The sequence below is a fragment of the Urocitellus parryii genome, chromosome 10, assembly GCF_045843805.1.
Source record: "Urocitellus parryii isolate mUroPar1 chromosome 10, mUroPar1.hap1, whole genome shotgun sequence".
NCBI classification, from domain to species: Eukaryota; Metazoa; Chordata; class Mammalia; order Rodentia; family Sciuridae; genus Urocitellus; species Urocitellus parryii.
Window position 1 is genome coordinate 108326808 of NC_135540.1, and position 25891 is coordinate 108352698.

Consider the following 25891-nt stretch of genomic DNA (forward strand, 5'->3'; position numbering starts at 1 on the left):
GGAAGAACAAATTTGTACATATCTATTAAATGATAAAGATATTAAAAATGTATTTCTTTTAGAAAAGTAGTGAAGTTTATATTCTTATCCTTTAACTATAGCAATATTATTATAGCTAATTTACAGGTAAAAACTTTAGGAAATGTATCAATTCCTGATAATACTTTGATATTTCCATACTCCTGAGGGTAAGCTTTAGCTAATATGTAGGGAATTGTAGACAGCAGGAAAAGGGTCCACCTTGAAGTCTTTGTCATGGAAAGTCCTATGTCAATGGCTTATTTTTTTCCTCCCAGTCTACTCACACTTGCCAGTGGTCAGGCTGTGTTATAGTTGTGGATAAGAATAACTTGCATAATAAGAATGCATAAATATATTTAAAAATATAAAAGTAATTTGAAGTATATTTAAGATCACAATTTTCTCTTTTTACCAGTTAGAGACAAAGAAAAGCTTTATAAGTTCATTTTCCTTTTATACTCACTTCAAATGAAAAAGTATCGAATCTTTTGTTTCCCTCAGAATTACTGAGGCTTGTGTTTCAAAGGTAACCTATAAGCTCTTTGTAGTAGACATCATACTGACTGACTTTTGATTAAAGCAATAGCACTTTTTCAAGAGATAAAAAAAAATGCTTAAAATTTGGAAGTTGAATGCCAAGTGCCAAGGGGTGACCACCAAACTTATTATCGCAGGAATGAAAGAAACTACTCTCCCTCCAAGCTACCTCCTTTTATTTTTTTAAAAAGGGAAAACAAAGCTGCCTCATCTTTACTGCTTTAAACAGTTCTAATTCTTCTTCAAAAAGCTGTTTTGAATTCTTATCTCTGAACTTATTGAACTCATGACCATTTTGTATATGTTGCTTTTTGGACCTTGTAAAGGTGACCATTTACAGTAAGATGTTTCAGTGTATTTTATTTCTCTTTAAACTATCTCTTTCTAGATCCAAAAATTTGCCCTCTCTTAAAAGGCTAATAATTTTCTATATCCAATAATCCATCCTACAATGACCCAAACACAGAAATAGAAGATATCTGCTTTTAGTTATAATTGCTGATGTCTCAGGGACTGTGAGACCCTCTTTACCTACTGGATTTAGCACAATCTACATGAGGCTAATTGGCATACTGGCGATTTATGACAAGGTTGGGTATGACTGTGAGATAGTTCTTAACATCTCCTTGAGAATCTGATAAGAACCTATGAATAAACTACATAGAAAAAAACCTAGACTGCTTATATTTGTCTATAGATAGATGGATAATCTCCGTGTCCAGGAATGAAAAAAGTTGTTTGATAATTTTAGGCTTAGTATGAAAACTAGGTGATAAATTACAACCTTGAGGTAGTCTTTGAACTGTAGGAACCTAAGAGAAAAATATTAAGTACCAATTAGAGTTGAGAGTCAAAGATAGTGTGCAGTCTGGGGTTGAGAGGGGAAAAGGAAGTGGGTAAGCCAATCAGCACCTCTTGTTATCTACCACTTGTGAGGAGAGCAGAGTACTTCACTATCTCACCATGAAAAAAGCTGGAAAATGACAACCAATCCATGCAGATTTTTATCTGCAGTCTCATTTTTTTTGTAAGTTCAGTTATTCACAACTGTGATCTGAAAGTATTAAATGGAAAATTCCAGAAATATAGATTTTAAATTGCACACTGTTCTTAGGAGCATGATGAAATTCCATGCCTTCCTGCTGCTTCTTGCCAACACATAAATCATCTCTTGGTCCAGCCTCTCCATGCTGCACTGTGCATGCTGCCCTCCTGTTAGTCCCTTAGTAACCATCTCAGTTATCAGATCACCTGTGATGGCACTGCGGTACTTATGTTCAGGAAACCTTTTCTGAGAGACAGCGAGAGAGACCGCATTCACACAGATTCATTACAATTTATTGTTATAATTGTTTTACGTTATTATTGTTAGTTGCTGACTGTGTCTAATTTAGAAGTTAAACTTTATCATAGGTATATACGTATAGGAAAAACACAGTATCTACAGAGCTTAACATGATCCACAGTTTCAGACACTCACTGGGGGTCTTGGAACATATTTCCTTGCAGATAAGGAAGGATTATTGTATTCAACAATTCATGCAGTCAGTGGTCTAGGTCTTTGTTTCCAGGCTCGATTGCACTTTGTTTAACTAAAACCAGTTAGACATAGTGTTCAAGGCACTGAGATAATTACAGATGATTTGGGGGAAAAAGGAATGCTCACTGCATTTCAGGTAGATGCTTGAGTTCTCATGGGAACAATAATGGCAACTGGATCCAAAGTAAAGAATAGAGGCCTAGGAATACACTATTATTCAAAGGTTACACAAGAACATTTTGCCACTGAGAGAGAACATCAATTTACTCACACCTAAACAACCTATTTACCAAAGGTTTTCCTTTATGAACTAGTGACTTCACACAGTGTCTCAGAGCCTGAACACTTGGATACCAATGATGTTGTTTCCTAGCAACAAAAACTACACAGAAGCTCTCAAAATTTTCTCTCAGCCCCTGGGGACTTCTTAGTGGTGCAGAAAGTACAGATAAAATTACGTTGATGTCACTGGATGAAGATTCACAGGGCTAGTATAATGTAGAAGTATCTGGATGTTAGTGTCCTTTGCTATTCAAAAGATTTTCTTTTGGATGCATTTTCTAATCTGAAATTAAAATTTTTCCCTACTGTGCTTTTTAAAAATTTATTTTAGTTAATATTATATATATGTATATATAATTTAATGATATAACTAATTAAATTTCTTTTAATTAGTTATGACAGTAGAATGCATTTATGTATTTTGATTATATCACACATAGATGGGATATATTTCTCATTTTTCTGAGTGTACATGTTGCAGAATCATGTTGGTCATGTAGTCACATATATACATACAATAATAATTTCTGTTTAATTCTACTATCTTTCCTATCCTCACATTCCCTCCTCTCCCCTCCTATCATTTCCCTCTACCTAATCTAAGGTAATGCTATTTTTCCCTAGTGCCCCCTCCCCACCTTATCGTAAATTAGCATCCGCATATTAGAGAAAACATTTGGCCTTTTGTTTTGTGGGATTGGTTTATTTTGCTTAGCATGGTATTCTCCAACTCCAGCCATTTACTGCCAAATGTCATAATTTCACTCTTCTTTAAAGCTGAGTAATATTCCATTGAGTATATATAACAAGTTTTTTTAATCCATTCATCTATTCATGGACACCTACGTTGGTTCCATAGTCTAGCTATTGTGAAATGAACTAGATGATAAATTACCACATTGATGTTGCTGCATTACTATAGTATGCTGATTTTAAGTCCTGTGAGTATAGGCCAAGGAATGGGATAGCTGGGTCAAATGATGGCTCCATTATCAGTTTTTTGAGGAATCTCCATACTGCTTTCCATAGTGGTTGCACCAATTTGCAGTCCCACCAGCAATGTATGAGAGTACCCTTTTCACTACATCCTTGGCAACATTTATTGTTGCCTGTATTCTTGATGATGGCCATTATGACAGGAGTGAGATGAAATCTTAGAGTAGTTTTGATTTGCATTTCTCTAATTGCTAGAGATGTTGAACATTTTTTCATATATTTATTGATCAATTGTATTTCCTCTTCTGTGAAGTTCCTGTTCAGTTCCTTAGCCCATTTATTGATTGGGTTATGTGTTTGTTGTTTTTTTTGATGTTAAGTTTTTTGAGTTTTTTATATATCCTAGAGATTAATGCTTTATTGGAAGTGCATGTGGTAAAGATTTTCTCCCAATCTGTAGGCTCTCTCCTCATATTATTAATTGTTTCCTTTGCTAAGAAGAAGCTTTTTAATTTGAATCCATTTCATTTATTAATTCTTGATTTTACTTTTTGTGCTTTAGGAGTCTTGTTAAGAAAGTCAGATCCTAGGCTGATGTGGTGAAGATTTGGGCCTATTTTTTCCTTCTCTTAGGCAGAGGATCTCTGTTCTAGTGCCTAAGTCTTTGATCCACTTTGAAATGATTTTTGTGCAGGGTGAAAAATAGAGGTTTAGTTTCATTTTGCTACATATGGATTTCCAGTTTTGTCAGCACCATTTGTTGAATAGGCTATCTTTTCTCCAGTGAATGTTTCTGGCACCCTTGTCAAGTATGAGACAACTGTATTTGTGAGTTGTGAGGGTTTGTCTCTGTGTTCTCTATTCTGTACCATTGGTCTACAAGCCTATTTTGGTGCCAATACTATGTCATTTTTGTTACTATAGCTCTGTAGTATAGTTTAAGGTCTGGTATTGTGATGCCTCCTTTTTTCACTTTCCTTGCTAAAGATTGCTTTAGCTATTCTGAGTCTCTTATTTTTGCAACTAAATTTCATGATTGCTTTTTCAATTTCTATGAAGAATACCATTGGGATTTTAATAGGATTTGCTCTTGATCTCAAACTTCCCAACCTTCAGAGCTGTGACCAATACATTTCTGTTCATTAGCAATTATTAGTTTGGGGTACTCTCTTATAGCAGCACAGAACAGATGCAGGCCTAAAACAATTACCTCACAGCAGCTTCCCTGGGATAAATTAATTGCTTGGGAATAGGCATATGACCTAAATTGGTCCAGGCTACAGAAGCCCAGGACTTCATTCAGTAGTTGGAAGAGAGATGATGTCTCTCTCTCTTTTAGCTGTTGCAAACAATAAATCCGGAGTGCAGGGTGGCTGGTCCAGATTATAAGACCATTCCCTATTTATATGACATTAGTTGAACTTGGTTAAAATGTCCTAAATCACACTCAGAGTCAGCATTTCAACCTCCTGAAATCAACATCATAGTCTGCCATTCCCTAATTCCTCCTACTCTTCCCACATGAGGGAAGAAATAGGAACTTATCCACATCTCTGCCCTTGTATCTGTTACTCTTTACATTATAGAATTATTAGATACTTGTGATTGTGCATCTCAGAAGCCAAGCAGAAAGTCACTTAGGTCTGATTATTCCAGATCTGCTACAGCAATTATTATGAAGGTTACAATGAATTCCTTTCTCACCCATCTATGAAGCTCCATGATATCTTGATATCCTTAGGAGCAACAAATAAACCACAGAGCTCAGATTTTGAAAGCATTCTCACACTTAAGTATAAATCTATGCAACAATCCATTTAATGTCTGACTCCCTGCCTGAGTGGTCTTCCAGGCCCTAGGGTAGTAATCTCACATTTTATCAATCAACTGGGTAATCATGGTTTTAGATAATTATTAGAAAATCTGTCCTTGCAATAAATTTAAAATCAATCTTCTTGTGAACATTCATCATCCAAATCTTGTCTAACCTTTATAATCATAGAAAATAAACCCAGTAGTTTGTACATAATGGCATCTCCTGGTTTTGAGAACCTCTGATACTTCCTTTCTGTTTTTCTCTTCAGGCTCTGTTTCTTCCAATTATGTGCTTAGTCTTATTAAGCTCTTTTTTCTGTTCAGTAGTTTCCAGTTTGCTTATTATGCCCCTTGAAGTATAGAGTTGAGAGGCAGTCATTCTACCTTGTTTTATCTACCCCTTTTTGGGTCATTTGGCTTCATGTCTGTTATTTGCCAGACCTACACCAACGTTAATTCTGCTCTTGTTATTAAACTACTCATGACTGATATAAGAGCGAAGCAGCACCAAGATTTAGAATTGCATCGTGTTCTTAGATTTGAGATCTTAGAGTCAGGCATATTTTCTGATTTCTTAAGCAGCCTCTGAAAAGTTCTTGCATTTCTAACCAGATCTAGGACTCAATGCAGGATCAAAATATTTAGTACTCTCCTCACTCCACTCATGCCTTGGCATCTGCTATATTTGGCCAAGTGCAGACTCTCAAAATGACATTTTTAGAGTCTTAATATTTCACATCTGACTGTTCACAGTGGGTAGACCATTAATAATCTTTGTCCAAACTAGATCATGCCCATGAAAACACTTAGATCCTAGACATATATTTAAAGATTATCACACACAATGTTGAACAGAATTTACCTGCCACTATAACTTACTGAATCACAGATGACTTGTTAACATAATGTCATGTTAGTATTCATATTGTATTTTTCTTTATGTATTTTGAAGCCAACAATTTGAGAACCTTGAGGAGCTTGTAGCATGTAGTGATGGATACAATTTTGAAAGACATGCCTTTTACTATAATTCCTTTGATTGAGACAAATGTAAGATGGCAGATACAAAAAGAAAATGTTTTCAAGGTCTGAGCTCTGCGGTTCATTTATTGCTCCTAAGGATATCAATGTATCACGGATCAAGATATCTAAATGGTTTGGTTGATCCTTGGACACCAATGGGGCTCTGGTGTGATGGCTAAGATCTCCTCCCTAGCTTTCTTTACTTGGATTATATCCAGCTTCTCCTAAATTTCCCACTTGCTGGAAATCCCACTGTTATGATCAGAACTCCTGACCTGATCATGGCCCATCCTAATTTCTAAATTTTCTAACCATCAGTAATTTCTCAAAATGAAATTTCCAGGCTGGACTACATGTAACAAATTATACTCTTGGTCTACCCAGCTGTGCTCTCTGGGAACAATTTCTTGTCTGACCCTATTCTGACCTATACCATTTTTCTTGCTCCATGGTGCTGAGGGCCCTATGTGCTATCTTGGTACTGTCCAATTCATGCTATTCTTGGTGTGGTTTGCTAGTAAAGACCAGGACATTTCTTATTCTAGTCACTGGTTTTCTAATACAGTAACATAGGTTCAGTTAACTTTTTTAAGAGTCAAATGAATTTTTCCATTTGGACTTAAGTGTAGAATCTAATATTATCCCCGTTAAATTTTATCTAATTAAGTTTGACTCACTGTTTTAGCCTACTGAATTTTTCATTTGTTTGTTTGTTGTTTGGATTCTGATTTGCTCATCTTCCTAGTTTCACGTTATCTATTTTGAAAGACATGCCTTTTACCATAATCCCTTTGATTGAGATAAATGTGGGATGGCAGAGACAAGAAGAGAGCCCTGTAACTCTGCTGGTGACATCCCTTTGGGCTTCTAGTAAAAGACTTCAAGTAGCACTTTGTGGGATGACACCACTGCTTTCCCATTTAACATTTGCCTCTTTGTTTTGTCCTTGAGTATGCTTATCTACATCTGTCATGCTTTCTTGATTCACTTATTGTTCAGTCCTATCAAATATGAAAGTGAGATTTGTTTTGACTTGTTTTTAGAGAAATCACCATAGACTACTAATTCCCTTGCTATGGGCTTGAGTTTTTCCTGGACTGCATCAATGTCATTGGCCTGCACATCTGCAAATCTTGCCTTTCTTACCTTCTGGAACAATGGACTGGTATATTTCATTCTAATAACACCAACAGCCATGTGGTGTGCTAACATCAGGCTCATTTAAAAAACTTCCCCCCATGATGTCCAGCTTCCTTTAATAAATGCTAATTAATCTATATTGCATTAATTTATGCAGGTGAATATATTTTAGGGAAATTATTGTCCAAACATCAGAAATAAGTAACTTTATTTTTTTGCCTTATTGCCAAAATCAATGGTGAAGTAAAAGATGATCACGCATGGAAATATTAATCCTACTATTAAATATTTGTCTTCATATGCTTGTTACCAATAAAATTTTCTCAGTACAACAGCCTTAGGTCATCCATCTAATAGCCAAAAAAGATAATAATTTATGTCTCAGAAAAAAATCCCTTCTCCATATATTTCTGTGGCATAATAAGAAATAATGTGTTTGTTCTGTGTCCTTTGTTTGTGACACAGATCTCCTAAATCCCTTGGAATTTTCTGGTTGTCAAGAGCATTGTTGTTCAATGAGATGATTCTGCTGAGCCCCCAGACAGTTTCACAATGGGGGTAAATTGCAAAACAATAACAGTGAAACAAAACCTCAAACTTTCAGCCTAGTGCCAGCCCCTGGAGAGGAAAGAGGGGCTAGAGAGTGAGTTAATAATCAATCATGCCTAATGATGAAACCCCCAGGTAAACCCTAGATGATGGGTTTTAGAGAGCTTCTGGGCTGGTGAGCACACCCAGGTGCTGGGAGGGTGGCACCTCTGAAGGACATGCAAGCTCTGCACCCCCTTCCCCACCCAGACATACCTGGCTGTTTGCCTCTCTCCAGTTTCCCTCTAACTTGGGTGTCCGGGAATCCCCCCCAGCCCCGACACCCAGGGTGGAGGGGGCTTTATACAAAATATCATAGTATAAAATAAATTCTTTTCCTGAACTCTGAGAGCTGTTCCAGCTAATTATCAAATATGTGAGCAGGCTTGTGAGAACCTCCAGTCTGTGACCAGATGAGATAGAGGTGTGGCTAGCCTGGGATCCCATATTCAAGACTGGCATCTGAAGTGAAGGCAGTCTTGTGGGACTTAACTCTTAAACCTGTGGAGTCTGAAACTAACTCTGGGTACTTAGTGTCAGAATTGAACTGAATTTTTGGACCCAGTTAGTGTGAGAATAATCTGTAGATTTTCTATCAGAAGTGTGGTGAGTGAAAGCAGTTCAGAATTTTCAATTATGTTAACAATTACGGTATAGATTTTTCTGGACTACCTCCCCGTCAGATTTCTTTTACAGACTTGAAACCATTTTATCTTGTCTATACATTTAAAGAACATTCTGATTCCTTGTATCTCCCTCCTTTAAACAATTACTTGGTTGAAAGGTGGGAATAAATTGGGACTATTATCTCTCATTCTAATGTCTGCAAAGATCTGGGTACAACCTTCTAAAAGAGGTGAATTTCACAGAACTGCAATCAAATGAAGCACGTACTCCTTGCAAAGTTGCTGAGAAATCTGTTTCAAAATGTGGGAGACTTTTTACTCAATATTGCTGTCACAGAATGGAGAGGGCCTTGCCTTTGATGAGGTCGGGGGTTATTGTGATTGGATGTCACTTCTGCTAGTAAGTTCTGTTCTTGTTAAAACTCCTCTCTACTTTAAAACAGCTGTTAGGTTGTAGGCAAAATCATTTATGATGATATTCTCCAAAAAGTGAAATGACCACAATAACTTTGACATATGTAAAAAAAATTAACCTTATAAGAGAATCTAAACTGTATCAATATCAAATGTTATCTAAAATAATTTTAAAATATGACTTAAGATTGGGTGTTGTTTAAAAATTCCCGATCTATTTGGAATTGTTAAAGTTGTGCATCATTGGTTATTGGAAAGAATCAAAAATCAATCAGGACTAGTTTAGAGAGGGAAATCACTTCTACTCTTGATAACCACTTAATATGCAAATGTGTCTTTAATTTTCTCAAGCATAAAGTATCTCTGAAGACAAAATAGACTATAAATAAGTAAAATAGAAACCAAGGCAATTATCCAGATAACTTAAATGTACTATTTTAACATTAATGATTGTGGTATTTTGGCTCTGAATTCCAGCTTAATAGTTTGGGCAACAGTTTCAGTTGTCTATTTTTATTTCCACTTTATATTTGAAATGTGGGATATTATTTAGAATATGATTATCATATTTTTTATTTTAGAGATATGGCTTCCTAGTTTTATTGTTTGTGAACCCACCCTGAGTGGTTATTTTTTTTTTTGTTTTATTTTATTAAATTATATTTTCTTCTCTTTCGTGTTGAGGGGATCACTTTTCACTTAGAAATTCTGATGACCAAAGGTAGCAATTTGTCAATAAAGCACATTAGAAAATCCATTAAAATCTATTTCCGACACACAATCAACTAAAACCAGTCATTGTATAATGTTAAGGGAAAACAATAAAAATGTTCGTGTGAACCTAATCAAGAATATGTATGGATAGTTAATAGTGATTATTTGTATATGTTAGTATTATGGGTCATTTTGTTTCAAAAATTTATGTGATGAACATCTAATGATTTTGAAATTGAGACTTCAATAAGTTATTTTTATGTTCTAGAATTTGCCTAAATATATTTAGGGAAAGTAAATGTCAAATCCATGAAAATTTTTCAAACAACCTGTAGAGGGCACTCAAGACCTTTCAGATCATTTGGCAGAAACTCCAGATAGCCTCTGAAAATTTTATTCCTTTGTGTTAGAGGAGTTTTTTGATTTTTCTATGATGATTTTAACTTTGGATCACTGATTATCACAAGATTTTATTTTGAAGTTTACTTTTATTAAATGATGCTAGAACAATCAGGTTTAATATACCTTGTCATAAATTCAGATTTTCAACTAGGAATGTATTTAAATACATGCAACTGTAATTGATTACTAAAGTATTTGTAACAAGTGACCTGTTTTGGTATATTTAAAGCTTAAGTTATAATATTTTCACTGACATCTTTCAAAGGACATCCTGAGTTATTTTAGCTATGCAGATGTATTAACACAAATCATAACAAATGATATGAATCCATTCTTCACATCTCTCACGATTTATACATAGCTAGTAGTAATAAAATATGTCAACTTAAAAAAATCACTACATCAAGCCAGAGCTGGCTTTTCATCCTTATTAACTTGTTTTCCTAGATCCTAGTTTCTCTTAGGTTGAATTTATGATTTTAGTCTCATATCTCTTATTCACTCACAGATAACATGTTTTGAAACCCACTCAATTCAGTTTCTAAATCTGATGCCTTTTCCATCCGTGAAAGTATGTGGTTCCTGCCCTGGATTTTTGCAAATGTTTTCTATACTACCTATAATAATCATGTAGTACCAAGCTCTTGTATCTAAAAAAGAAAGTGGATTTTATTTCCCAGCAAGACAATTTTTCTCTGGCAGTATTCTGCTGTCTTTCAGCATCCCATGTTATTTGGATCTCTTCTAGGATCAGGTTGGATAGCCTTTGCAACTAAAAGGCTGTGAGCTTTTGTGGCTCACAAATGATTATGTGTTATTGTATAACTTTTTGGCTTTTGAAATCCATATGAATAGAATGTTGTAGAACTGACAGTTCACAGTTGTTTGTATCTATAGCTTATCTGTGCTCATTCCCAAGTGCTAGATTGGTGTCACAGAGGTTATTGTGGTAGGCATGTTGGGCACATTAATATCTGTGTTTTAAAAATTGCATTGTGTCTGGGCATGATGGAAAAAAAAACTTATCCGATTATTATATGGTTTTGCTGGAATTGAGTTTTCACTTGGTGTAATTTGGCAGTTACATTGATGAAACATGTGGCTTGCTGCCATTTTATTTATGTTGAAGGTTTTATTTCAGATGCCCATGAAATAGGAAGACAGGCAAAGACAAATTCATCTTTAGAGTTGCCTGGTGTAGAATAATTTGGGAATAGCCAGTTGGAAAGGGCATTGCTGTGTAGCTTTTGCCCAATCTCAGGCATGGGAAGAAAAGCCGTGATTATAATTTTCACTTTTCAGGTGGGCAAAATGAAAATGCAGACTTTCATGACCTGATTGGGAAGGCTGAATGCTTCCAAGTTTCTATCTGTGGAAATGGGGCCAATAATTTGTGCTACCTGACTCATAGGGAAGATAAAAAAGGTCATTTTACAAAGTTACAGCTGCAGAGTGCTTCTTAGAAGCAATCCATCATCAAAACACTTAGAAGCATTACACAAGCATCACATGTTGCTTCAGAATGGGTGAGAGCAGTGGTTCTAAAGTGGATTTCCACTGCTAGCGCACCTTTGTCTATTTTTGGTTGTCATAATTGAGGGAGGGTTGCTACTGTTATCTAGTAGGTAGAGGTCAGAGGTGCTGCTAAACTTCTTACAACTGTCAGTGGCCCACAAGAAAGAATTATCCAGCTCAACACATCAATAGTGCCAATGTTGAGAGCCCTGATCCATTGCTATTGGATGCTGTGGTGGGCACAATGGTTCATGTTAAAACCATTTGTACTGGTGATATCATAAGTGGTGCATAATGATGCCTAAATTTATTCTAAGGGGACAGAACTTTTAGGAAAGGGAGATGCTGAGTCATTTTGTAATCAAGTCACAAATAGAATTTCTTCACCATGTTTCAAGTGCTTTTTCTTTCACACACCCTAGACAGTAAGTACAATGGTGATCACACACTTTTGGGGTGGGTTACAGGGAAAAGGGGTCATTGGAGAGCCCAAATAATAAGCATGTTGAATCCTTTACTTTTTATTTTAAAAAGAAATTAGCCTGAAAGTAAGATAAAAAAGATGTTTACACTTTTAAGATGCCTGAAGAATTCTCTTCATTCTGAACTCTCCCAACTCATACATTGGTTAAAGACATTTCAGGGAAGAGGTAAGGGGGTAGAGAAGTAGGGAGGAAAAAAGAGTCAGATTTGAAATTTGGAAGGTTTCTGTTTGTGTCCCCTCAAGATGGGTTCTGTTGTGGTAGTCTGATGTTAGATAGCCCCTTTATAGTTCTGAGATATCTAGAACCTATAGGAAATCCCCAAACCCAATAACAAAACCCAACAAACCCCATCAGAACACGGAAATATACGCTAATAGACATTTCTCAAAGAAAAAATAAAAATGGGCAATGGCCATATGAAAAACAAAATGTTCAACATCACTAATCATCAGGGAGACACAAATCAAAACTACAATGTGTGAATGTCTATCAGAAAAAGACAAAAAAACAAATGCTGGCGAGAAGATGGAGAAAAAGGAACTTTAGCACATAGCACATATGGGAATATAATTGAGTACAGCCACTGTAGAAAACAGTATGGAGGTTCTTCAAAAAATTGAAAAAAGAGCCACCACGTGACCCAGCAATCCCACTACAACATATATAGCCAAAAGAAATTAGTGCATCAGAGAGACATCTGCACCTGCATACTTATTGCAGCAGTATTCATAAAAGCTGAGAAGTGGAAACAACCTAAATGTTTATCACCTGATGAGTGAATGAGGAAAAGTGATACATATACACCATGGAATACTATTCAGCCATTAAAAGATGAAATCCTGTCATTTGTGACAGTATGGATGGAAGTGGAGATTATTGTGTTTAGTGAAATAAGCCTGGTGCATAAAGCTGAGAACTGCATGATCTCACACTTACATGGAATCTAAAAAAGTTTATCTCATAGCAATTAAGAGCAGCATTATGATCACCAGAGGCTGGGGAGGGTGGGGTGAGGGAGGGAAAGGGAGAGTTTGATCAATAGTTGCTAGGTGAGCACTCTCCTGCTGAGCCATAACCCCAGCTCCAAGAAAAGAAGTTCTAAGGCGTGAGTAGACACCAGCCTTGTAGAGGAGACAATTTGTTCCACCACTGGTAGAAGAGACAGGGTGGCCTGTTAATTCTGTTGAATGCCAGGATAATTTTGTCCTTACAGTGGGTTTATGAAAATTGGGTAGGATTTTAGAGAGACCCTGTTTGCAAATGAGCACTGGGAAAGGTCCATGGTCCTGGAAGAAATCTCAGACTCACCTCATTGAGAGATGGCCCTTGTCAGGTATCAAAGACCAGTGAGGTTTAAGCCACTCTGGTTATTAATTTTCATTTCAAAAGGAAGATTTTGACAAGGATGCTTTTCTAGAGCTTAGAGCAGTTAGTACTCCTTGGAATTCTTTGAGAAATACCATATAAATATTTATCCTTGCAACTCCACGGTTTGGCTACTTCTTCCCTGTTGAAGTTACCTTTTACTAAAAGCTGTTATTACTTGGCAGGCAACTGCTTGTTGACTCTTGGTTAAAGGCTCCATATAGCAGATCTTTTAATTTGGAGGCAAGTAACATGCATTGCAAGAAATTTCAGAGTAGTTGTTAGATAAAGAATATGTATAGAGAATTAGAAATTCTGCTCCAGAATAAACCCTGGAGATAAACAGTAGTGATTAACCACTCCATGTTGAAAGCATCCATGTCTCCTTGTGATCATATTCACAGCTGCCCTCAATTTAATATCTGTCACGGGTCAGGTACAGAGACAGGCACTTTACATACATGAGCACATCCTTCCATCCTTACAGAGGCATTTGGGAAGAAATTATCATCTCCATTCTAAACATTACAAAACTGAGGCTCAGAAAGTTTAAGTGACATGGCCACCAGCCCAGTGTTCATTTTCTCCAAAATATTTCTTCCCTACCACTCTGCCTAGTTTTATACTAATTAATTTATACTACTAGTCCTTAACTTTCAGTTTCATGCCATAGGAAGAATTATTCTGTATCTTATTAGGTAGAAAGACTCGATATTTGGGCATTTTGGGATCTAAAATAGCATTAAAAATTTTTTGGAGCATTATAGTTATACATAATAATTAGGTTCAGTTTTACAAAATCACAGTGCATCCCTGGTGCCCCCCATTTCCTTTCCATCGACCCTCCCAACTTCCACTTCCTCTATCCTGACCTTCCTTTCACTTTATCTATTTTTGGTTGATGATTTATATATATATATATATATATATATATATATATATATATATATATATATAGATGGAATTCACTGTGGCATATTTATAATGCATATAACATGATTTTGATAAATTCATTCCATATTCCCCTTCCCTTTTGATCTTCTTCTACTCCACTGATCCTCACTCTATTTTTATGATATCCAAACTCCTCCAGCCACCCTGCCTTTCCCTTCATTTTGCTTTAGCTTTCACATATGAGAGAAAACATTCAATCCTTGATTTTTTGAGTCTGGTTTATTTCACTTAGCATTATGTTCTCCATTTACATCTATTTACCAACAAATGCCATAATTTCATTCTTTGTTATGGCTGAGTAAAACTCCATTGTGTTTGTACACCGTATTTTCTTAATCCATTTATCTAAATGATAGAACCACCTGGGCTGGTTCCATTACTTGTAATTGTGAATTGTGCTGCTATAAACATTAATGTGACTGTATCAGTATGGTACATTGATTTTAGTTCTTTTGGATAAATACCAAGGAGCGAGATAGCTGGGTCATATAATGGTTCCATTTCTAGTTTCTTTTTCTTTCTTTTTTTTTTTTTTTTGGAATTGCCATACTGCTTTCCAGAGTTATTGTGCTAATCTGCAGTCTCACCAACAACATATAAGCGTAACTTTTCCATACATTTTTTACCAATATTTATTATTTGTATTCTTGATAATCACCATTCTGAATGGAGTGAGATTAAATTTTTGTGTAGTTCTGACTTTCATTTTCCTCATTGCTGGAGATGTTGACAATTTTTTCATATATTTGTTGGCCATTTGTGTTTCTTCTTTTGAGAACTGACAGTTTAGTTCTTTTGCCTGTTTATTGATTGGGCTGGATATTTGTATGTGTGGTAAGCTTTTTGAGTTCTTTATATAGTCTGATATTAATCCCCTGTCAGAGGAGTAGCTGGCAAAGATTTTTTCCCCATTCTTTAGGCTTTCTTTAAGCTCTTAATCATTTCCTCTGCTGTGCAGAAAGTTTAATTTGATGCCATCTCATTTATTGATTCGTGGTTTCATTGCTTGCATTTAGAGGTCTTGTTAAGGAAGTCTGTGACTGCACCAGTATGATGGAGTGTTGATTCTATTTCCTTCTAGCAGTTGCAAAGTTTCTGATATAATTTCAAAGTCTGTGTTTCACTTTGATTTGAATTTTGTGCAGGGTAAGAAATGGGGATCTAGTTTCATTCTTCTACATATGGATATCCAGTTTCCTTTAATTGTTAAAAAAGCTATCTTTTCTCCAATATACATTTTTAGAACCTTTTCAAATATAAGATGCTTGTAAGTATATGGATTTGTCTCTGTGTCTTCTATTCTCGTCCTTAGTCTTCCTAGTATTTTGATGGGAGTTGCATTGAATCTGTATATTGCTTTCAGAGTATGGCCATTTTGACAATGTTAATTCTGCCTATCCAAGAACATGGGAGGTTGTTCCATATTCTAAGGTCTTCAATTTCTTTCTTCAGTGTTTTACAATTTTTACTGTAGGAGGTCTTTTATCTCCTTGGTTAGATTGATTTCCAAGTATTTTATTTTTTTTTTGAGATTATTGTGAATGGGATAATTTTCTAATTTGTTTTTCAGAAGAATCACTGTTGTAGCACAGGAAAGCTGCTATTGATTTATGAATGTTGATCTTGTAACCTGTTACTTTGCCAAATTCATTTTTCAGTAATAGAAGTCTGTAAATGTTATGTGGTGTTTTTTTTGTGTGTGTGTGTGTGTGTGTGTGTGTTCTAGATCATGTCATCAGAAAACAGATAATTTAACTTCTTATTTTCCCATTTCAATCCCTTTAATTGTCTTCTCTTGCCTAACTGCTGTGGCTAGAGTTTCAAGACCTATATTGAATAGGAGTGGTGAGAGTGAACATCTTGACTTGCTCCTGACTTTAGAGGAAATGTTTTCAGTTTTTCTCTGTTCAGTATGATGTTGACTTTGGGTTTGTCATAGATAGCCTTTAAAATGTTGAGGTAAGTTCCTTCTAAACCTAGTTTCTTTGATTTTAAAAAGCAATACACAAATCATTTTGAATCCATTGCCACAGAAGAGAAAAATCATATTCATGCACCACTGTGCCTGGATATCATAGATAATCAATTCATTTTTAAAATTAATAGGGGCTTGATTTTATCAAAGGCCTTTTCTGCATCTATTGAGATGATCATATTAATCTTGTCCTTAATTCTATTTATGTGTTGAATTACATTTATTGATTTGTTTATGATGAACCAACCCTGCATCTCTGGGATAGAACCCATTTGATCATGATGTATTATTTTCTTCATGTGTTTTTGAAAATAGTTCGCTAATAATTTATTGAGGATTTTTACATCTGTGTTCATATGGGATATTTGTGTATAGTTTTCTTTCCTTGATGTGTCTTTGTCTGGTTTTGATATCAGGTTATACTAGATTCATGGAGTGTTCCTTTTAATTTCACGAAATGATTTGAGAAAGATTGGTGTTAGTTCCTCTTTAAGGGTCTGTAAGAACTCATTTGAGAATCCATTTGGTCCTGCACTTTTCTTTGTTGGAAGGCTTTTTACTGCTGTAAAATAGTCATTTCATGTAATTAAACTTACTATACTTCCTATAGAATAGTATACTTAGCTTTAACACAGAACAATATATTATAGTAGAAGAGAATATGTTCAATACTAAAGAGTACTTACTGCAGTAAATAATGGTATCTTGAGTGGTAGACCCAGCTCAGTCAAGATTATGCATTTTTGTTATTATAGAAGTTGGCTGACTGATTCTGATCTCTTGACCTAACCACATCTAAGATTACATGGTTAATCTATAATATTCAATACAATGAGGAATTTGTAAAGCAATACACAAGTCATTTTGAATCCATTACCACAGAAGAGAAAAATGTCAATGTAGTTATTGTATGATGGAGAGAAATACACAAGGAATCCAAGGCCTGGATTCTGCGCTCAGTTCTGCCATCTATGACCTTTGGTAAGATATATTCATCCTGATTTTCAGCTGTCTCCTCTATTAAATGAGGCTAATCATAGCTAGTTCAGAGTTTCGAGGATTAAATTACTTAATAGGTTAAAAAAACCAAACACATTCATTGCATGCCTACCATGTCTAGGCAAGGTGATAGCTCAAATGAGTCCTTATCCTGTCTTTATTCAGAAAGAATTCATTATTAAGAGGAGGATAAAGAAATAAATACATACACTAAGATGTGAAAGTGCTAAAATAAAGGTGAATGTACTAGTGTTTCAGGAATACTGAGAAGGAAATATAGCATTTGTCTCCTGGAAAAAAATCCCAAGAGAAGGAAGCTCATCTCTTTTATTTGTATCCTAATAAATTCTTATGAAATATTAGTTGAATAAATGGACCTGTGAGAGATGAGGAAGAAGTTTGAGAATTAAACTTGAGTCTCTTTTTCTCTGCCAATTCCTCATGACCCTATCAAAACATGTCAGCCTTGTTTGTGTCCCTACACTTTCTGTAGTGGTTTGGAGCCCCTCCACCCCAAACAAAAGCAACTCATGAGTTAGATAATGTAGGAATGTGAAGTGGTGAAATTATCAGATTATGAGAACTATCACCTAATCAATGGATTTATTTATTTGATGGATTATTAATTTGAATGGATACCTGAATGTTAGGGCATGGCTGGAAGAAGTAGATCATTGGGGGTTGTCCTTGGGGATCATATTTTGTCTCTGGGTCCTGTGTCTTTCTGCTTCCTTGATACCATGAACTAAACAGCTTTCCTCTGCCATGCCTATCCTCCATGATGTTCTGCTTTACCTCAGACCCAGAGCAATGGAGTCTATAGCTATGGGCTGAATCTCTGAAACCATGAACCCCAAATAAACTTTGCCTCCTCTAAGTTGTTATTTTCAGGTATCTTGGACACAGCAATGGAAAGCTAACACACCTCCCATGCACTTCTTAATGCTAAAATCATCAATGGTGTCTTAACTGCCAAATCAATGTTTGTTGTTACTGGTCACTTTTCTTTTGGAAACTCTTACTTCATGCCATTGTTTTGAATGCACATGTCTTGGTTCTCTCCTTGTCTCTCTGACAGTTTTCTCTCCTCCTCTTAGAATTTTCTCTCAAATTAAAAATGCTGATGTTCCTTAGGGAATATTTTATTCTTCTTGGATAGTACTTCCTGTTTTTATTTTAATTATTAATGATTTCTAAGTCTTATCTCCTAGACAGAATTCTTCTTTTAGATTTAGATTTAAAATTTCCAATAGCCTGTCATCTTCTAAAGAAAATTAACTTGGTACATAAAAACTAAAAATGTTAAAAAATATTAGTTTATCCTTCAAGCATTTCGTCCTTGTTCTAGTACCCAATCCTCTTTACTCTGAGTTCAGGGCACTAATCATTCATAGGAGGCATTTTTAATTCTTTCTTCTCACTTACTGTGTAAGGTTTTACTCTTAGAGGTTTTCCCCTTCCTGGACATATGGAAGATCACTCCAAACCTCTTGAAATTAGGCAGGAAATGAGACTCATTCTAGTTAGTGGTCTGTAATAGTGGCAAGTGTTACTTCAGACCCATGAATCTCCATGGTCATCCTCTTACTATAATGACTCAGAATATTTTTTTTCCAGATTGTGCTGATTTAAGGTGACAGGACTTCTAACTGCACTGCTGAGATATTCTGTGGAGCAGACCCTTCCCATCAACTCAAGATAGACATGTTCTGCAAACAAGATAGAATGGTTGTTGTGGGATGTCCTTGAACATGACCTAGCTCTCCCACTGACTAATACATCAAACTCATCTAATACATAAAAACTTCTTTCAGATTTTTAATTTTCCTGACTCTATTATCTTAATTCTATTCGTAATTGCTTTTCTGGATTGCTTCCACAACCTCCTAACTGGATTCACTAGCTGCTCAAATTTTGATACCTTCAAACTCATCTTCTACACATCCACCAGAATGTTTAATTTAAAATACAAATAGGACAATGTCACTCCCAGCTTGAAATATTTTAATGATTCCCTCATTACCTCTAACAGTAATTTTAAAACTTTGTTTCCTGGAACAATTAATTGATGTTCTGGAAAAAAAAATTCTAAAAGACCAGTGTCCCCAGGTTCAAGAAGATTAGGCAGTGATGCCTGAAGGTTTACAAATGCACATCAGTTGGATATTAAAATATCATATAATAAACACATTAGTGAAACTTATTTAGCATACTTCTTTCTCTGAATTATGGGACTTCTAATAATTTTTAGAAGTCTTTTAGCAAGGGAATATTGTAATAGTGTTCTACCTCTTTCTCTGGCTTATGTGACTCTGGGATCATCTTCTATCTCTCTAGCTTTACTTCCTACCACCTTCTGCTCCAGCAACAAATGTGTTCAGATCTTTCATGCATTGTGCATGGAAGAAACTTGCCTTCAGCATTGCAGTTTGCTTCAAATAGAATGCCATGTCTCTTATTCCATGCACGTCACTCTGATGACACCTAGTAAGCCTTTTATTCTGGGTCCAGATTATGTTTGCTGCAGGAGTCTATGATGGAAGGCCTAAACTTACGGTTTAATATTATGTGCTGCCTTGACATCTGGTGAAAAAAGAAGGGTCTCAAATGGCATCACTTTGAGTCCCCTCACTTTTGGGGATGTTACCCCATATAAATAATTTTCCTTATTATGGTGGCAGGCACAGTTCCTGCTTAGCCATGAGTGGTGAGTTTCAGTGTCCTGCCAGCCTGTGGAATTATTCAAATATGTCAATCACATATGTCCTGTGGAAACCAGGGGGCATCCCACCCTCTTGACTCTACAAAGCCTGCCTCCCACAGCCCTTGACTAGTCACTCTTTTCCTGGGTGCAACCCTCATATGGCCTTGCATGTTATATGGTATATTCTCCTCACATTCTCCCCTATCTGAACACACATGACTAATAAACTGCTATTGATCTCACTTGTCCATTGTCAGGTGTTGACACATGTAGCCATTCCTATAACTTTAGGACAGGAATCCCTCTATCACCAGCAACCTCTCTCCTCAGCAACAGATACCTTCCTGGCTTGTCTCATAGCTATCCTAGTTTTCAACCCAACTCCTAAAGCACTCTGCATTTTGCCTTGCACTGGCCAGATTTCGTTGTAATTACTTTATGAGTCTGTCTCTGTATTAGACTGTGTTCTCCTTAAGGTCAGAGATGAGGTTTCACTAATTCAGTGCACAGAGTTGTCACAATGTTATTTGTAAATCTAGCAATAATATTTATTACTGAGCACTTTTGCAAAGCACAGGTCAAGATTCCACAAGACTGGTATTGTCCCTATGCTACAGATGAAGAAATTGAATCCCAGTTAAGCAATTGTCTCTAAAAACCACAGTGTTTTAAGAAGCACCATGGGTTCTTGAACCTGGCTTTCTCCCTTAAGACTATCATTTTTTATGTAGGTAGATATACTGCTCTTCTCAGTCACTGAGGCTGTCATGTGCCAAATGATTTTGTGATGTAAGAGTGAAATTCAGGAAATTCCTTCTTCCAAAATTAGTAAATAACTAGGCAAAGAGCTACTAAGAACTTCATATTATGGAGAGATCTGAAATCAGTTGAGATAATGTTTTTACATCTGGGTATTCTGAGGGACAGCAGTCATTATTGTTTCTACCACTATTCCCACCCCAGCCCAAAGAAAAAAAGAATGAAAGGAAGAAGAAAAGTGAATATGGAGGGAGAAGGTATAAAAGAAGGAAGGAAATTGAGCAATTTACTTTCTAAATTATTATTATTATTATTATTATTATTATTGTTATTGTTATTATTATTGAAATAACATTTTGCTACATTGCCCAGGCTGGCCTTGAACTCCTTGGTCAGCATGGCTGGGATGATAATCATGTCACTGTGACAGGATACATAGATAATCTTGTGTTTTTCTCTTCACCAATATTAGGACAAAACCCCCAAAAGGACAAATGGTTATAAGATTGAGAATATCTACAAGAAGGGAACATAATTCCTCATTCCCAGTGATGTCAGGCTAAGACTTGTGAACCTGCCTCTGATCCTGAAGGGAGAAGGATGTGAGATTGCTTCCACAGGACAGAATGAAAGAGGGGAGGCAAGTCCTCCCCTATGTGGTAAATTAGGTTTCTGTGGCTCAAGTGGACCATCTAAGAGAGAGCTACCTGCACGGCAAGTGGACCCAGCAGAAGAAACTTTGGTGACTCCCAAGGACAGAGACCATGTGTGGGTGAGTGTGTATGTGTGTGTGGTAGTTGTTGGTGATCTCTTTATCTTCGCCTCAGGGAATGATTTAGTGAGGGTACAGAAACATATTTAGTCAGATCATGTTGGTTGGAGAAACATGAACAATCACTTGGTTAGTGTACCAAGATGTTTTCATCCTAAATATATATTCTTCCTCCCAATGTTTGGAGATAAAAGCAGAGTGACAGAGCAAATTTTGTCCCTTCTTTTCACACTGCAATTCCTCGAACTACAAGGTGGAAGTGTGGTGGATGGGAACAGATTGGAATTTTAAAATGGACTGAGATTTTTAACAGCAACTGAAAGTGACCAGAAAATTAAGAACTGACTTGAGAGGTCCTCCAAGACAGGAAAGATAAATTCAATAACATATTCAGGGCTGGGAGAATAAACTAACCCTCTGTTCAATAAACCAGTTATCTAGGTTGATTGTTACAGTGGCAGCCTCAATTGCATCATGCAAAGTGAATTGAATTCATTTGGTGGAATGTGGAAGAAAGTTTTGCCAACTCCTGGGGTGAATGCCAGAGACTCCTTCCTGCCTGCAAATTGCAATAGACTTGGAAGCAACTCAGTGGCATCCCTGGGATATGAAACTCAGGAATTTAGAGGCAACTATTTGCTTCTCTGAAAGGTAGACCTTGAAAAGATAGCACCTGAGCTACACTCTCTCTAAAGTTCCAGATGTTTACCCACACTGGACCACAGAATATACCTGCATGTCACCTGTTACATACACACCCAGCAACACTAGCATCACAAGTATCACAAGTATGGTACAGTTTTTTCACCATTAATCCTAACTTTATATAACTTAAACTTTGCCTAATTATTATTATTCTGAGTGTAAAGCTTCCCATGACTTATCCTTTAACTAAAGGTGAGTTCTCTCCCTCCCTCCCTTCCTCCCTCCCTCCCTCCCTCCCTCCCTTCCTTCCTTCCTTCTTTCCTTCCTTTCTCTTCCTCTCTCTCTCTATTTTTCTACCAAATTCTAAATAGTCATTTTTGTGAAGTTTGAGATGAAAATGAAATTATTTCTGAGTGTCTATGTGTGTGGGGGTGTTTGTATGTGTGTATGTATTTATTTCTCTCTCACTTTTATAATACAGGAAATAGAAAATTGAAGAGAAGCAATTCTGATGTTTCTATACTTAAATTTTACTTATCATTATGTTTCTTTGAGTTTTGGGTATGAAATATAGTAAAAAAGGAAAACAATGGCTGCAAAATAAAATTCCCACCTCTTCATGGTCAATCACTATTCTTGAAGTTATAAAAACTAAGCATTTTTCCTACTGCCAATTTATGATGCCTTCACCTATGAGAGTTTCTCTATTTCTGTGGCATCAATCATTAAAGGCTTAGGAGGATCCAGGTTAGGCCTGAAGAGGTTCTGGCCATGTATACCTGAATTGCAAGGGAATTTGGAAACTACCTCCCTGTGTTTGCCAAGTGGAAATTAAATCCCAGAAAGGTTCACAGACTTGGCTGAACACATACTAGTAAGTTGAGGAATGGCAAGTTTTAAAATAGAAAAAAGAATTAGATAAGGATATGGATAGAGCTATCTGTTGGCTTATTAACTTATTGCCAACTGTGAGCATTTTAATTCTGGGGAACATAAACTTAAGGAATTATCTATTTTGTGGAAATGCGTGCACACATGCATGTGTGTGTGTGTGTCTATGTGTCTGTAAAAACAGAAAGGAAAGCTAAGTGAAAAGATAATTATTGCAACTATGTTCTAGATATAAGAAGAATAACTTAATGACTAAATGAGTCCAATCCTTCATTTGCTGAGAAGGAAAACTGAGGCTCAGAAGGACCATGCCTTGTTCAAGATCATGCTAGTCAGTGGCAATACAAGATCTAAAACCTGGTTCCCAATGCTATTCTCTCCTTTCTAATCTAACTGCCCATATTCATTCTTTGTTAGTATAGAAGATGAATTTTAATATTACTTAAAAGATAATAAAATTTTATTTCACTCAAGAAATAGCAATTATACAATGTCAATGGTCATGCTCTACTGAGACTATTAGCAGCAATAAGAGCCTAGACAGAGGGTCTGAAGCAATGTATGGTGAAAAAAGCAGATTAAAATATGGGTAAAACATGCAGAACCAATGGTAAAATAACTATGGTGCTAGGAGTTGGACTTGATTCCCTGCACAAGTTTGGGGAGAAACCGAATTGTCTAGAGCAAGATTTCTCTTGCTGCTATTACATTTTGTGTTAAACAAATTTTTTTTTGTTGTGGATGGCTTTCTGGTGTTTATTATCATGTTGGGCAGTATCACTAGCTTCTTACCACAGAATGACAAGAAATTAACCCCTCTCCACCTGTGACAGTCACAAAATAGACCCTGTTGAAGTAACATTGGCTTGGAGTATTAGGTCTGAGCCCATAGGTGATGTGATACTGATTAGGTTCATGGCCAAGAGACTGGAGGAAGTGATTGTGACAGCTCTGGATCACCTTCAATTATAGAATATTTATATGCTAACTCCTATTTAGGCTTCATTTGCACACATGCTAGGACAGAGATTCCAGTCATGGGACATGTTTCCAGCTATCTTCAAACACATGAATCTTCAGGTTTCCAGGTAGTAGTCAGGTCGTGATTCTGGGCTTGAAGTTTCTACTCCCAAACATAGTCCACACCTTGCATGGCTGACAGCCTGATTCACCCTTCTAGTTATGAAAAGGACTTTACCTGGGGTGACAGAGACTAGTAGACAGAAATTGATTGCTCTCCATTTTTTCTTCTCTTGCTCCAGGTGACTAAATCTGAACATTATCATCTGGTTTTGATTGCTTGGACAAGGATAAATGTTCGGAGCATGGCACAGTAAAAGGGAGACACAAGGAACCACGGAACATCCTTTTGGAGTAGTTACTTTCTCATCCTGGACCACCCACCTGCCTCCAGACTGTTATATGAGAGAAGGACACATACCTGCATAAGCTACTGAATTTCAGGATTTATTTGTTCTAGCAACCTAGTCTGTGTCCTACATGATATACATGGAAGCTTGAAAAGATAAATGATGGGAGATTAAGGCTGGAGAAAGAATGGGACTACAACCTGTGCAGCACAGCACAGCAGAGGGATTCCAGGGAAGGCAGAACATTAACTGATTAGACTTTTCCTGCATCTCTTGACTCATCACAGGTAGAAGGTTGATCACTAACACTTTCCTTTTAGGGACAGGAGAAGTTTTTCTTGAACACCTAAGAGGAGCACAATGAAGTTAGTTATCCCTTTTTCATCAAGTTGGGAAGGTGGAATTCTTAGAGCTGCTATTGACAGAGCTAGCTATAAATTATTCACTGGGCTTCTATTTTCTGTCAGTGCCTGGGGTGGTATGTTGATGCGGGGCACAAAGCAGTAGTAGACATGGTTGTTCTCTAAAGGTGCTTACAATGAAACCAGGGAAACCTGACCTAAATAAAAAAACATGTGCCATAAAGTGGCATATAGTGAGTACATCTTGAGCAGTGAGATCTCCAGAGAAGGTAGCTTGAAATGAGCTGTGAGTGGTGGATAATAATAATGGCAAGGGCTACTAAATATTTGACAAATGACATGTTCCAGCAGCATTCAGGTAAGCAGAGAGAGCATATGAGATATTTCAGGAGCTTGAAAAGGAAGGAAGTCAGAACGTACATGGTACATGGTAGGTATGTGCAAGTTGGCTGAAGCAAGACTTTGTGCAAAAGGAGGGAAACAGGCTGAAATGGAGGAAGACTTCTTCATGGTGAGAGTCAAGGCTGAAGGGCTACAATGTCCTGGCCTAACGATGCCTGATGATGCTGTTGTTTCCACGTGCTTTCACTGTTCCGGTGGGACCCATGAGAAAGGCAATCTAGCTACTTCTCTCCGGTTTGATCAAAATACATAAAATTCATTTTTCCTTTTTTTATCTTTTGCCTATTTCTTATGCTGGAGGCTAAATGAATCCAGTCAGTGAGAATTCGCACAGGGTCCCTGAGCTGGGCTGCCAGTAACGGGAAATGGGATATGTCACACAACTTTAGAGCCCTAAGTTATAACCCACTTACAGTGTCACAACTTAATGCCACAAAAATCTCAGAAAGCATTTTAATAGCCTAAAAAGCAATAGAAACAAACTCAATAGCACATGAAATCAGGTAAATTTCAAAGCTTATACCACAGTTCTAACATCCTATGGCTGTGAAGATCTTGCAACTATTCTTCATGACAGAAATTAAATTAGGCAGACCATGGTGGCAAACATCTCTAATTCTAGCGACTCAACTCAGGAGGCTGAGGCAGGAGGATT

The 25891-nt window shown here is 36.6% G+C and overlaps 1 protein-coding gene across 2 annotated transcripts in view; it reads right to left on the reverse strand.

The window, feature by feature from the left end:
- The window catches only part of Gabrb1 (gamma-aminobutyric acid type A receptor subunit beta1), a 379104-nt gene that overhangs the window by 24730 nt on the left and 328483 nt on the right, over positions 1–25891 (reverse strand). The window lies entirely within an intron of this gene.